Raw genomic sequence first — 11,529 nt, forward strand, 5'->3', positions numbered from 1 at the left:
ATGTATATGTGTGTGTTTATATATATATATGTGTGTGTGTATGCATGTATGTAATGTATATGAATGTATTTATCTGTGTGTATGTATGTAATGTATATGTAGTATATATACATATATGTGTGTTTATATATATATATATATATATATATGAGTGTGTGTATGTATATGTATATGTATATATATACATATATACTTACACATATACATGTACATATGTATATGCGTGTGCGCGCGCGCGTGCGTGTATGTGTGTGTGTGATCAGAAATTCTTCGGTATGTTAACGAAAGATATTTCGTGAATGTGTAAAAATAATTGAAATCTTACACTATGAAGCTTTATGAATTAAATGAACAAAAATTATGCACAAAAGCCGACTGACTTCTTGTTAACTCAAGTAGCTTTTCTAGGAGTCGACCGATTAAACCAGGTTTGGGGAAACCCCCGCTCGTGGGCGCAATTGCACCCGCGATTCCATTTTATTGCGCCCACAGGCTGGTATACTCGTATGTACAGAATATAGTAAATTTTTCAATTATAAAATTTATACAATATTCTTATGCCCATTTGCGACATAGGTCGCGTTTCCACTACGACTTAAAACAGTTAGACTCGAACAGAAAAATCGTCCGGTAATTACCATTTGAATGGAAATTTTGTTTTCACTATAAAACACATATTGCTAGGTTTGTACCACCCCCTTGAGACCCAACTACACTTTAGCTGAAAAATATAGAATACCTCATAAGTAATATAAATGTCCTAAATTCAGTGGTGGCGTTAATGCAGATGTTACGCGTTAATGCAGATGTTACGCGTAATTTAATGTGTTGAACTTATCTTTATTAATGTATATCGAATTATACATAAATATATACAAGATCTACACAGATTATAAGAGTTAGAACTTGTGATCAGCCCGCGGACCGTTATCTTTGGAAACTTTTGCCCGCCGCACAAGAAAGTTTCCCCACCCCTGGACTAAACAGACGCATCTAGGTTATTGCCAAGTATCTTTTATCTTTTAACTTTTACTTGTTCCAGTCATTAGAATACGGCCATGAAGGCTTTGGTCGAGCAAATCTACTCCTGCACCTATTTGTTTTTCCTAAGTCCGGTTCTTATTCTATCGGCCTCTTTTGCCCAACCACTAAGAAAGAAGGACGTAAGCAAACTAGCACCGGTTGTCAAGCGATGTGGGGATACTAACACACACACACACACACACATGCCGTTAATATTCGCCTTAAATTGTTAAAGATCAACAGCGACAGGAAAGACGAGCGAGAAGATTCCAGAGGGAGGATTTCTGAGGAGATAGGACTGGGTATGGTGGTTATAGTGGCTGAGTTGGTGGTGGGGAGTAGGTACAATAAGTATGATCACAAGTGGAGAGACGAATGGGTACCTGACGGATTAGTTCGCTCTGATCAGATAGCTCTGAGGAGCAGGGGCCATTATAGTAGCGATCGAAAAGACAAAAACAGCACGCCTGTGGATCAGAGGCCGAAATCTGCATTCAGATTAGGTGTCAGACCCAACCATACCAAGCTATCATTACCATCTAGTCAAAGATAATGGTAGGTAAGTAGTCACAGATATGCTCTAGGTTTGTGTGTGAGCGCACAGTAAAACCACTTAAAAAAGAGAAACTTCAAAATCATACTTCAATCTGATTTGCGGGTTTCCTTTTACAGGAACAGTCTCGGAGATGGTCTTTTAATTAGAGCCGCCTTAACAGCATTGTAGGCCCTCGGGAAAATCAATTCACTCGGCCCTATAGTATTTATTGACACCAACCCACCACATAGATCAGAATTGGGCCCTAGACTCGCGAGTTCCCTGGGCCATTTCTCAGTGTGCTCATGCATTAAGGCGGTAATTCCTCTAATATATAACCTGCAGTTCATATATTAAAAGTATATACAAATTTCACAAGAAAAAGAATTGACGAAAAAATCAGGAGAGCACTTCTTCCTTATCATACATCGTTTCTTAAATGACACAATTGTTTTTCGTTGGCCTTATAGAAGCAGAAATGGAAAAGATAGTACGAGGATGATTCTAATCTGTATTATATGTAGATGCAGCTTTCTAGATGGGGAACATAGAGATTGGCATTCTGTGATAATTACCGATATCAAGATTTGGGTTTATCAAGTATAAATGAAGACAATTTTTTCGTGCAATTTAGTTTTTTCTCATCAAAGTCGCATTACTTGAGCAACAGTTATTCAGCGACAGAAATGAAAAACATCTGATTCAATACTTAAACCGTTTTCTAACAATTATAATAGCTGGAAGAAAAAAAAGTGACAAAGTTTAGAAGATTACGTTTTTGTATTTCGTTTCTTAATGTGAACTCATGTGTTGAAACACATTTTGTTGTATCTTGGGGACGGTCATTATGCCAAAAATAAACACATGCACTGATTTTATTTCACTTCTGTTATTATTTGTCAATTGACTATTTAACCACTTAACTAATCAATCGTTTCGGTTAACCGTTCAATCAATCAGTCAATCAATCAATCAGTTAGGGTCTTTTTGAAAATCCTTTCGTCGCAAGTCGCAAACTCATCAATGACATGTCCTCCCTATTCCGAGTCTTTAACAAACTTAGTTGCTTGATCGAATGGTTAATCAAATAATCGATTAGTTAATTTGTTAAATGGTTAATAAATTGACTAATAATAATAAAAGAAGTGAACTAGAATAGTGCGTGTGCTTATTTTGGCATATGACCCTTCCGAGGTACAATGAAAATAAGTGACTAAGTACCCTGCAATAATTGTTGACTCTGCTGTTGGTGCAGCTTAATTTTCTTTATGTCTGCAATATGTAGTCATAAACTGCAGTTCCGTGGAACGATTTATACAATTCAGTGAATTGCCTGGAGCAAGAACTCTTGACTTCTATCAGTCGAAATGTCAAGGGTTTCTATAATTGTGCTACAGTCAGTCTTACGATGGAGCAAGCACCATGTTGAGTCAAATATCTGGATTCCAAACCAAAGTTAAAGAAGTTGCATCCTTTATTCCACTGCGCACATAATTTAATTTTGACTTTAATTACTGCAGTATGCTTCAATATTCATACCCAGTTGAACGTTAGCCCGCCGGCCGAAATGCTTAGCGGTAATTCGTCTGTCTTTACGTTCTGAGTTCAAATTCCGCCGAGGTCGACTTTGCCTTTCATCCTTTCGAGGTCGATAAATTAAGTACCAGTTACGTACTGAGATCGATCTAATCGACTGGCCCCCTCCCAAAATGTCGGGCCTTGTGCCTAGAGTAGAAAAGAATATTCCCACCCAGTTGTCTTACCCACCCCATCATACCCCCCACACACGATAAGCTTCCACACAGTTTCACTGCTTCTGTCAACCAAATTTCATTCGAAGAATTAACCAAATTGAACTAGTGTAGTGGTGATTCGAGACCGAATCGCTAGACACGCGGTCAGAAGCCACGACTTAACCACAATAGTTTCACGTGATTGGTCTAGTAAGCAACCAATAAGTTTCAAGCCGTGACGTGATTCAATTTACAAAATGTTGACGCAGCTGAGCGACATGTGTCAACTATTCTTGCCAGTCTGAGCGATATGCGCCTCCATTCTTGCCAGTAGACAGTTCCAGACATCTATGCAGATGGCCTAAGTTCGCACGCGCATGGGCCTGCGTGTGTGTGTGTGTGTTTATGTGTGTATGTGTGTTTGTGAGAGTGTGCTTATGATTGTGTGTGTGTGTGTGTCCTTGTGTCTTTGTTTGCCCCACAAATGGTGTGGGTGTATTTACCTCCCAGTAACTTAGCGGTTCTATAAGTGAGAACAATAGAATAAGAGCCAGGTTTTAAAAATTAAGTAGAAGGGTCTATTTTTTCGACCAAACCCTTCAATGCAGTGCCCCAGCATGGCCGCAGTTCAGTTACTGAAACATGCAAAAGATATGTCATGGTTCTCAATAAACTCCCAACTACCTTACAATTTTCAAGATAACTTTGGAATTTCTGCAAGTACTGCTCATCCAAAGAAATACACAAATGTAATCAAGATACGGAGGCACATGACTGAGTGGTTAGAGCAGCGGACTCGAGGTCGAGGGATCACAGGTTCGAATCTCAGACTGAGCAATGTGTGTGTTTATGAGCGAAACACCTAAGCTCCACGCGGCTCCGGCAGAAGGTAATGGCGAATTTCTGCTGACTCTTTCGCCACAACTTTCTCTCACTCTTTCGTCTTGCATCTAGCAGTTCACCTGTGACGGACCGGCGTCCCGTCCAGGTGAGGAACCTGTACGCCACTAAAACCGGGAAACCGGCCTTTATTAGTCAGGCATGGCTCGAGAAGGAACAAGCAACAATCAAGATAGGTAACGGCTTCTCATCTGATTCAGCTTTTTGTAAAAGTTATGAAAAACGTACGAGATAAGTTTAAGAATGTCTCGATTCAAACAAAGGAAGAATGAATCAACCAAGCTGCCTTAAAAGTGTAATGTAAACACAGAATAGAAACATTACAAGGAACGTAAAAGACAAAGAGGCTATAATGAATCATAGACGAGAAAAAGATTAGTTGATGCACGAAAGAAGTCTTCGTTAAATATTTTCTAGCATCCGGAGATTCTGTTATAAATAGAACAGATAAAAGATTTGGGTATTTAAAAAATGTTGTTGCCAAAATTAATGTTTTAGATCTAAAGTATTTTGACCACGCAGGTAAGATGAAATTAGAATTTTTGCAGGCACGTACAGAAGGAGACGTCAACTACGGTTGGACAGAAATGATTCAACAGTTTATTTTATTCAAAGACACGTGAGATGAGACAAGTGAGCATCACCATCTACTTCAGGGATCGGCGAACCGGGGTAAATTACCCCAAGCGGGGTAAAAAATGAAGTTCTTGTGGGTGATGAGGGCTCATAAGACATAACACTTTACTCTTTTACTTGTTTCAGTCATTTGACTGTGGCCATGCTGGAGCACCGCCTTTAGTCGAGCAAATCGACCCCAGGGCTTATTCTTTGGAAGCCTAGTACTTATTCTATCGGTTTCTTTTGCTGAACCACTAAGTTACGGGGACGTAAACACACCAGCATCGGTTGTCAAGCGATGTTGACGGGGACAAACACAGACACACAAACATATACACACACATACAAATATATGTATATATATATATATATACATATATACGCCGGGTTTTGTTCAGTTCCCGTCTACCAAATCCACTCACAAGGCTTTGGTCGGCCCGAGGCTGTAGTAGAAGACACTTGCCAAAGGTGCCACGCAGTGGGACTGAACCTGGAACCATGTGGTTGGTAAGCAAGCTACTTACCACACAGCCACTCCTGCGCCTACATAGACATAAGTAAAATTATATAACAAATGTTTTTCCTTGTTACGGCAGAAATTTCTCTTCTGGCAACGCTGCATCTGTCCAATGTAATGGACGTGTTTAGGAGACGTCACACCATATTTTATTGCATTTGTTTTATATTTTTTATATTTATATTTGTATTTTCCATATAAATAGATTCAATAAACCTCTTGAATTCAAAGAATCAATGATTTTCTTCCTTTCAAATGAATTGGGCAACGTCGGCGTAAATAGATTAGTTAGAAAGTTCCCCGACCCCTAATCTACTTCAGCCAGGGGCGTAGCCAGGTTCAAAAGTTCGAGGGAGCGCACAAGAAAAAAAAAAAAAAATTGCAAGTGTCTTCTGCTTTAGCCTTGGGCCGACCAAAATCTTGTGAGTGGATGAGATAAACGGAAACTAAAAGAACCCCCACCCTCATAGATAGACAGACAGACAGACAGACAGACAGATGTGTGTGTGTCTTTGTGTTTGTGTTTGTCCCCCACCACTGTCTGACAATCGGTGTTGGTGTGTTTACGTCCCCGTAAACTTAACGGTCCGGCAAAAGCGACCGATAAAATATTTACCAAGCTTTTAAAAAAACTAAGTTCTGTGGTTGATTGATTCGACTAAAAAAATTCTTCAAGGCGAAGCCCCAGAAGGGCCGCAGTCTTATGACCGAAACAAATGAAAGAAAGATAACGGAATTAAATACTGGGGGTAGTTTAAAAGGAATTCATAGAAAAGTTTGCATAGGGGCGGGCATGGCAGTGTAGTTAAAACACTCGCTTTGCAACCATGTGGTTCTGGGTTCGGTCCTATCACCGCTTCTCGAGCTCGGAAAGCAATCTTGTTTCACCATGCTGAACTTAACTTGAGGAATGAGACACACAAAGGGAGTAATCATCATCATCATCATCAACAAGCCCTGGACGTTATTGTCTCGAGTCCTATGGGTCACAGAGTCGGTCACCCGATTTCCATGGCGCGTAAAGCAATCGCAATCAGAACGTTTCCTCAGAACAGGATGCTAAGCAGATGATGATGATGATGATGATGATGATGATGATGATGATGATGATGTTGATGATGATGATGATGATGATGATTACTCCCTTTGTGCGTCTCATTCCTTAGACTCCTCATTAAACATTTACACCAGTGGTTCCCAACCTTTTCACTACCAAGGATCCTCTTTTATTTAAATGAGTTTTCCTACGGACCCCTTTTAATACGCTTATCTTTACACACACACACACACACACACACACACACACACACACACACATATCAAATGGATGTCTTATAAAACTATTCCGCACATACAATAACAGCCGTACCAACAATACAACACGCCTAGGAAAGATTAAACACAAACATTATTAATTAAACTACAACGAAGAAAGCACATTTACCTACGTACAATAACAGTATCGGTAAATTCGCCATGCTTGACCGCTAAATCTATAAGTTTTTTTTTTTATTCTTTCTGCTTATTTTCCCTTATTCCTTTCTGTTGAAGAGCGTAGACTCGAAACATAAGACTTTTTCATTTTCCCTGCTTGTTGTTCGTACACCTGTCTTCGCCTTTTCTATAAATTTCAACTATATATATACCAAATTTTGAATTTAGTTCACGGACCCTCAATAGTACCTTTGCGGACCACCAGGGATCCGTGGACCACAGATTGAGAACCACTGATAAACACGATAATTCCTTCCTTAACGTAAAAAATATGTAAAAAAATTGAATTCATTTTTTATTCCCTTCTTTTTCTACCACCATCAACTTACCAATGTTCAAACTTAACAGAAGCAGCTTTATCGATTTCCCAAGCCCGTGGGACGGTGGTTGCCAGGTCATGAGAAATGCCTCTCCTCGTTTACCGAGGAACTAGTTAATTTTTAAAAGAATGATCGTGTTTGTATGTTTAAACTTGAATCGAAACTAGCGTAATATAACTTTAGAGGGAATTGTTGATCAGTAAAAATAATTATATTTAATCGTGTGTGTGCGCCGACATGAATGTACATTAGATATCTCGGTCATAGGAAGGTGTTACTTTTATTAGGGAGAATGACGACCTTGTTAACGTAGGAAATTAAATGAGTTACAAAATATCGTGTGTTGAATAACCTAAACATGTTATCACTATGTGCGTCTCTCTCTCTCTCACACACACACTCACTCTCGCCCTCGAATAGACTAAACTAAACAATGAACCACTGAAATCTGAGCCTCGTTTGCATGAATTTGTCGAACGTAACATAACAACATCACACCACTTATTTCTCTTGGTTTCCTTTCAAAGTTTTTCTTTGACTTTAAAATAATTTAACAATGAACGTTTAAAGTTGCTGAAATAAACCCTAGTATATTATAGGACAGTGATCTCTTTTTTAAATCAGAATAAGCACTTTACTTCCTGATTTGTATTAAGACAGTTTCACTAGCGTCGCCTTTCTGTTTGCCGCCTCCGGACCCCACGAAAAACACATATTGCCTACAGCAGACCCCCAAAGTGCCGCCCCAACCGCTCCGCCCTCCAGCTACGCTAGTGGACAGTTTACCTAAGGTGTTTTGGAGATAGAGTGTCAGTCTCATAAGCTACATGTTAGACATTTCTGGTAAGAGTTAAGGATTTCCTAGCCATATCGCGGTTCACTTATCACGTGCTCAGTATGTCGCGGATTTTTCTGGCTAACATATGTAAATTTATATCGCGGACTCCTCAATATGTCCGGGTCTGCGGCCGATAGATGTTTTTTATTTTTATTTTAGATTTTAATTATTTCCGTGGGAGTTTTTGGAACGCAACACCCGCGATATTCGAGGGATTACTGTATATAACTTTTGAAGGTAGATATTGCTAAGAAATTAAAAGAGTGAAAAAACGGAGTAAAGTCACGTGTAACTTGTATGAAAAGTCAATGCGATGTGTTGTGTTTTACAAAAGGACATTTTTATCTCCTTATGTTTCTTTTGTACGATACAATATGGCGGCGAACTGACAGGATGGTCAGCACGTAGGGCAAAATGCTTAGCGACATTTCTTTCGGCTCTTGACATTCTGAGTTCACCGAGGTCAACTTTGTCTTTCAAACCTTCGAAGTTGATAAAATAAAGTACCAGTCAAGTACTGGGGCCGCTGTAGTCGACTTGCTCCCTCCTCTCAAAATTTGTTGACTTTGAACCATGCAATCGACCGGAACCCTGCTGAGAAGGAATTATGCGATTTCAGTCATTTATATACGCCGTGGAAACAGGGTAGTTGGCCTTACGAGTCCGCGGGAAATCTGTGTATCTACTTTAAGTATGATATCACAGATTGCTATTGTGTACTAATACTGCCTCCGTCGCTCATAACGAATTATTGTTATTATTTAACTGCAGGATAGTCCTGGTCTAGCAGAACCTACGACCAAGAGTTTTCCACGTATTTCCATCGACTACAACATCCAATGAACGCATTCTTGCTTTATGATATAGGGTATAATATGGCTATTGTATCTAGCAAAACGAGTGACTCCATAGAAGAACCCTTGTTTGTGAAGATGGCTGTCAAAGTCTTATTGCTCATTGTGCATATTTCCAATGTTAAACCTGCTACGTGCTTCAACAGCAGTTATGCTAATGTTGACATCAGGAACCCAATACCATTCGTTACCGATTTATCAATCTGCCATTGATCATAATCAAGATTGCAATCTTCTCAAGGAAATATTCTAAAAATATATATCTATCTCAAAAATACTCTCATAATTAATTCCACTGATTCCGACAGCGAAATAATCGTCTGCAAACAATTCGTTTGCTTTTTGTTTTCTTTCGCTATTTAATGCAAGAATGGCCGTTGGCAGTTGGTTTTAATCAAATAAAACTTGTTAAATTTCTAGTATCTACGAAAAGCAGTCCCCAGAAATCAATCTATCAATTAAGAAAAAGTCATTAACAACCGGTTATTTTATTTTTGATATGCAATATAATTTTATACAAAATAAACAAACGAACGGTTCTATTTTACATTTTTTTTTACATCAGTACTTCAGATGCTTCACACATTTTCAGAAGAAATTAAGATATTCTAGTGCGCATGCGTACTACCTACGTACGCATATACGCATGTATGTATGTATGTATGTATGTATGTATGTATGTATGCATGTATGTATGTATGTATGTATCTATCTATCTATCTATCTATCTATCTATCTATCTATCTATGTGCGGTGTGTGTGTGAATGTTTCTATGAATGGATATGTGTATATATGTATGCGTGTATGCGTGTTTGTATGTATGCGCGTATGCATGTGTGTTAGTGTGAATGTATGTTTGTTTGGGCACATGCATGAATATATTTGTATGCATGCATGTATGTATCTGTGTATTATTCATGTATGTGTGTGTATATGCGTGTGTGTGTGTGTGTTTATGTATATGCGTATATTTGTGTGCGCGCTCGTCTTTAGGTTCGCGTGTCAACGCTTGACAACAGTAGTTGGTTTGTTTGCGTCCCTGTACGTAAATTCGTCGCAGAATTAGCATCAGACTACTGCTGCTGCTGCTGCTACTACTACTACTACTACTACTACTACTACTGCTGCTGCTGCTGCTGCTGCTGCTACTACTACTACTATTACAACTACTACTACTACTACTACTACTTTCACCACCACCACCACTACCATTACTACTACTACTACTACTACTACTAGTAGTAGTAGTTGTTGTTGTTGTTGTTGTTGCCATTTTTAAATGATCGAGATAGAATGGTATCGAGCCCAAAGCGTACTCGCCAACCCAACAAACAGCCATTCAGTTTTGTCGGTGATTCTCCTCTAAAAGATAAATAATAACTTGGCTATCACAAGTTCGATGAGAAACTCAATGGAATTAATCAAATCTCTCGGAGGAACTGATTACTGATAAACCTCGGTGTCAAACGATTAATTACTTTAGATTTCATCTAAAAATAGAACAATCATTTATTCTTTCACTTTGGTAATTAAGTAACATGATTCGTTATAGATTCTACAGAGATATGAAATTAATTTTCCGATGAGTAATAAGGTTCATTTCTCATCTGAGCGTATTTAGTCCCTTTTGTTTTCAACACATTCGTAGCAAATCTATAGAACTAACCGTTCTGCATGGAGGCGGAGAGGTTTCTAGTGCTAATTATTCCTGCGAGATAAACTGAGTTAAATAAAAGTCAAAGAAAACAAAATCTAAAGGAAAAATAATGAAACGATATCTCCAAGATATTTACAACTCAAGAAAATGCAATAACTGAATCGACTTGAAAATTAAGTCCCATCCCGTTTTCATTTTTATTACTAATTCTTATTATTCCCGATAAACGATTTGCAAGTAAATATCAAATTGATCACTTATTGAGTTCGTTCTTAGAATATTTCATATATTCTTGTTTGAAAGCCTCTCGGATAGTTCAGTTTGTGTTGACACATTTAGGAGGGGAAGGCGACGAGCTGAGAGAAATTAAGATATTCTAGTGCGCATGCGTACTACCTACGTACGCATATACGCATGTATGTATGTATGTATGTATGTATGTATGTATGTATGCATGTATGTATGTATGTATGTATGTATGTATCTATCTATCTATCTATCTATGTGCGGTGTGTGTGTGAATGTTTCTATGAATGGATATGTGTATATATGTATGCGTGTATGCGTGTTTGTATGTATGCGCGTATGCATGTGTGTTAGCGCACCGGACAAAATGCTTGGCGCCGAGGTTAACGTTTCATGCCATAGATACAATAAGTACAAGTTGAACACTGGGGGCTGATGTAATCGACCAGCCCCTCCCATAAAAGCGCTGGACTTGTGCCAAAACTTGGAACCATATTTAAAGTAGGGAAGAGAATGGAATTGAAATTACTCAGACGTTTCTATCTTATTGTTTACTTTCACCAGGAAAATTCAGGCGTGGCTGTGTGGTAAGAAGCTTGCTTACCAACCACACGGACCCGGGTTCAGTCCCACTGCATGGCACCTTGGGCGTGTGTCTTTTACTATAGCCTCGGGCCGACCAAAGCTTTGTGAGTGGATTTGGTAGACGGAAACTGAAAGAAGCCCGTCGTATATACATATATGTGTGTGTCTGTATATATATATATATATATATATATATATGTATATATAT

The 11,529-nt window shown here is 38.7% G+C and overlaps 1 protein-coding gene across 2 annotated transcripts in view; it reads right to left on the reverse strand.

Moving 5' to 3' along the window:
- Nucleotides 1-11,529, reverse strand: part of LOC106877646 (kelch-like ECH-associated protein 1) — a 98,259-nt gene that overhangs the window by 48,160 nt on the left and 38,570 nt on the right. The gene's annotated exons all lie outside the window — the stretch shown is intronic.

Source organism: Octopus bimaculoides, chromosome 8 (genome assembly GCF_001194135.2).
Source record: "Octopus bimaculoides isolate UCB-OBI-ISO-001 chromosome 8, ASM119413v2, whole genome shotgun sequence".
Taxonomy (NCBI): Eukaryota; Metazoa; Mollusca; class Cephalopoda; order Octopoda; family Octopodidae; genus Octopus; species Octopus bimaculoides.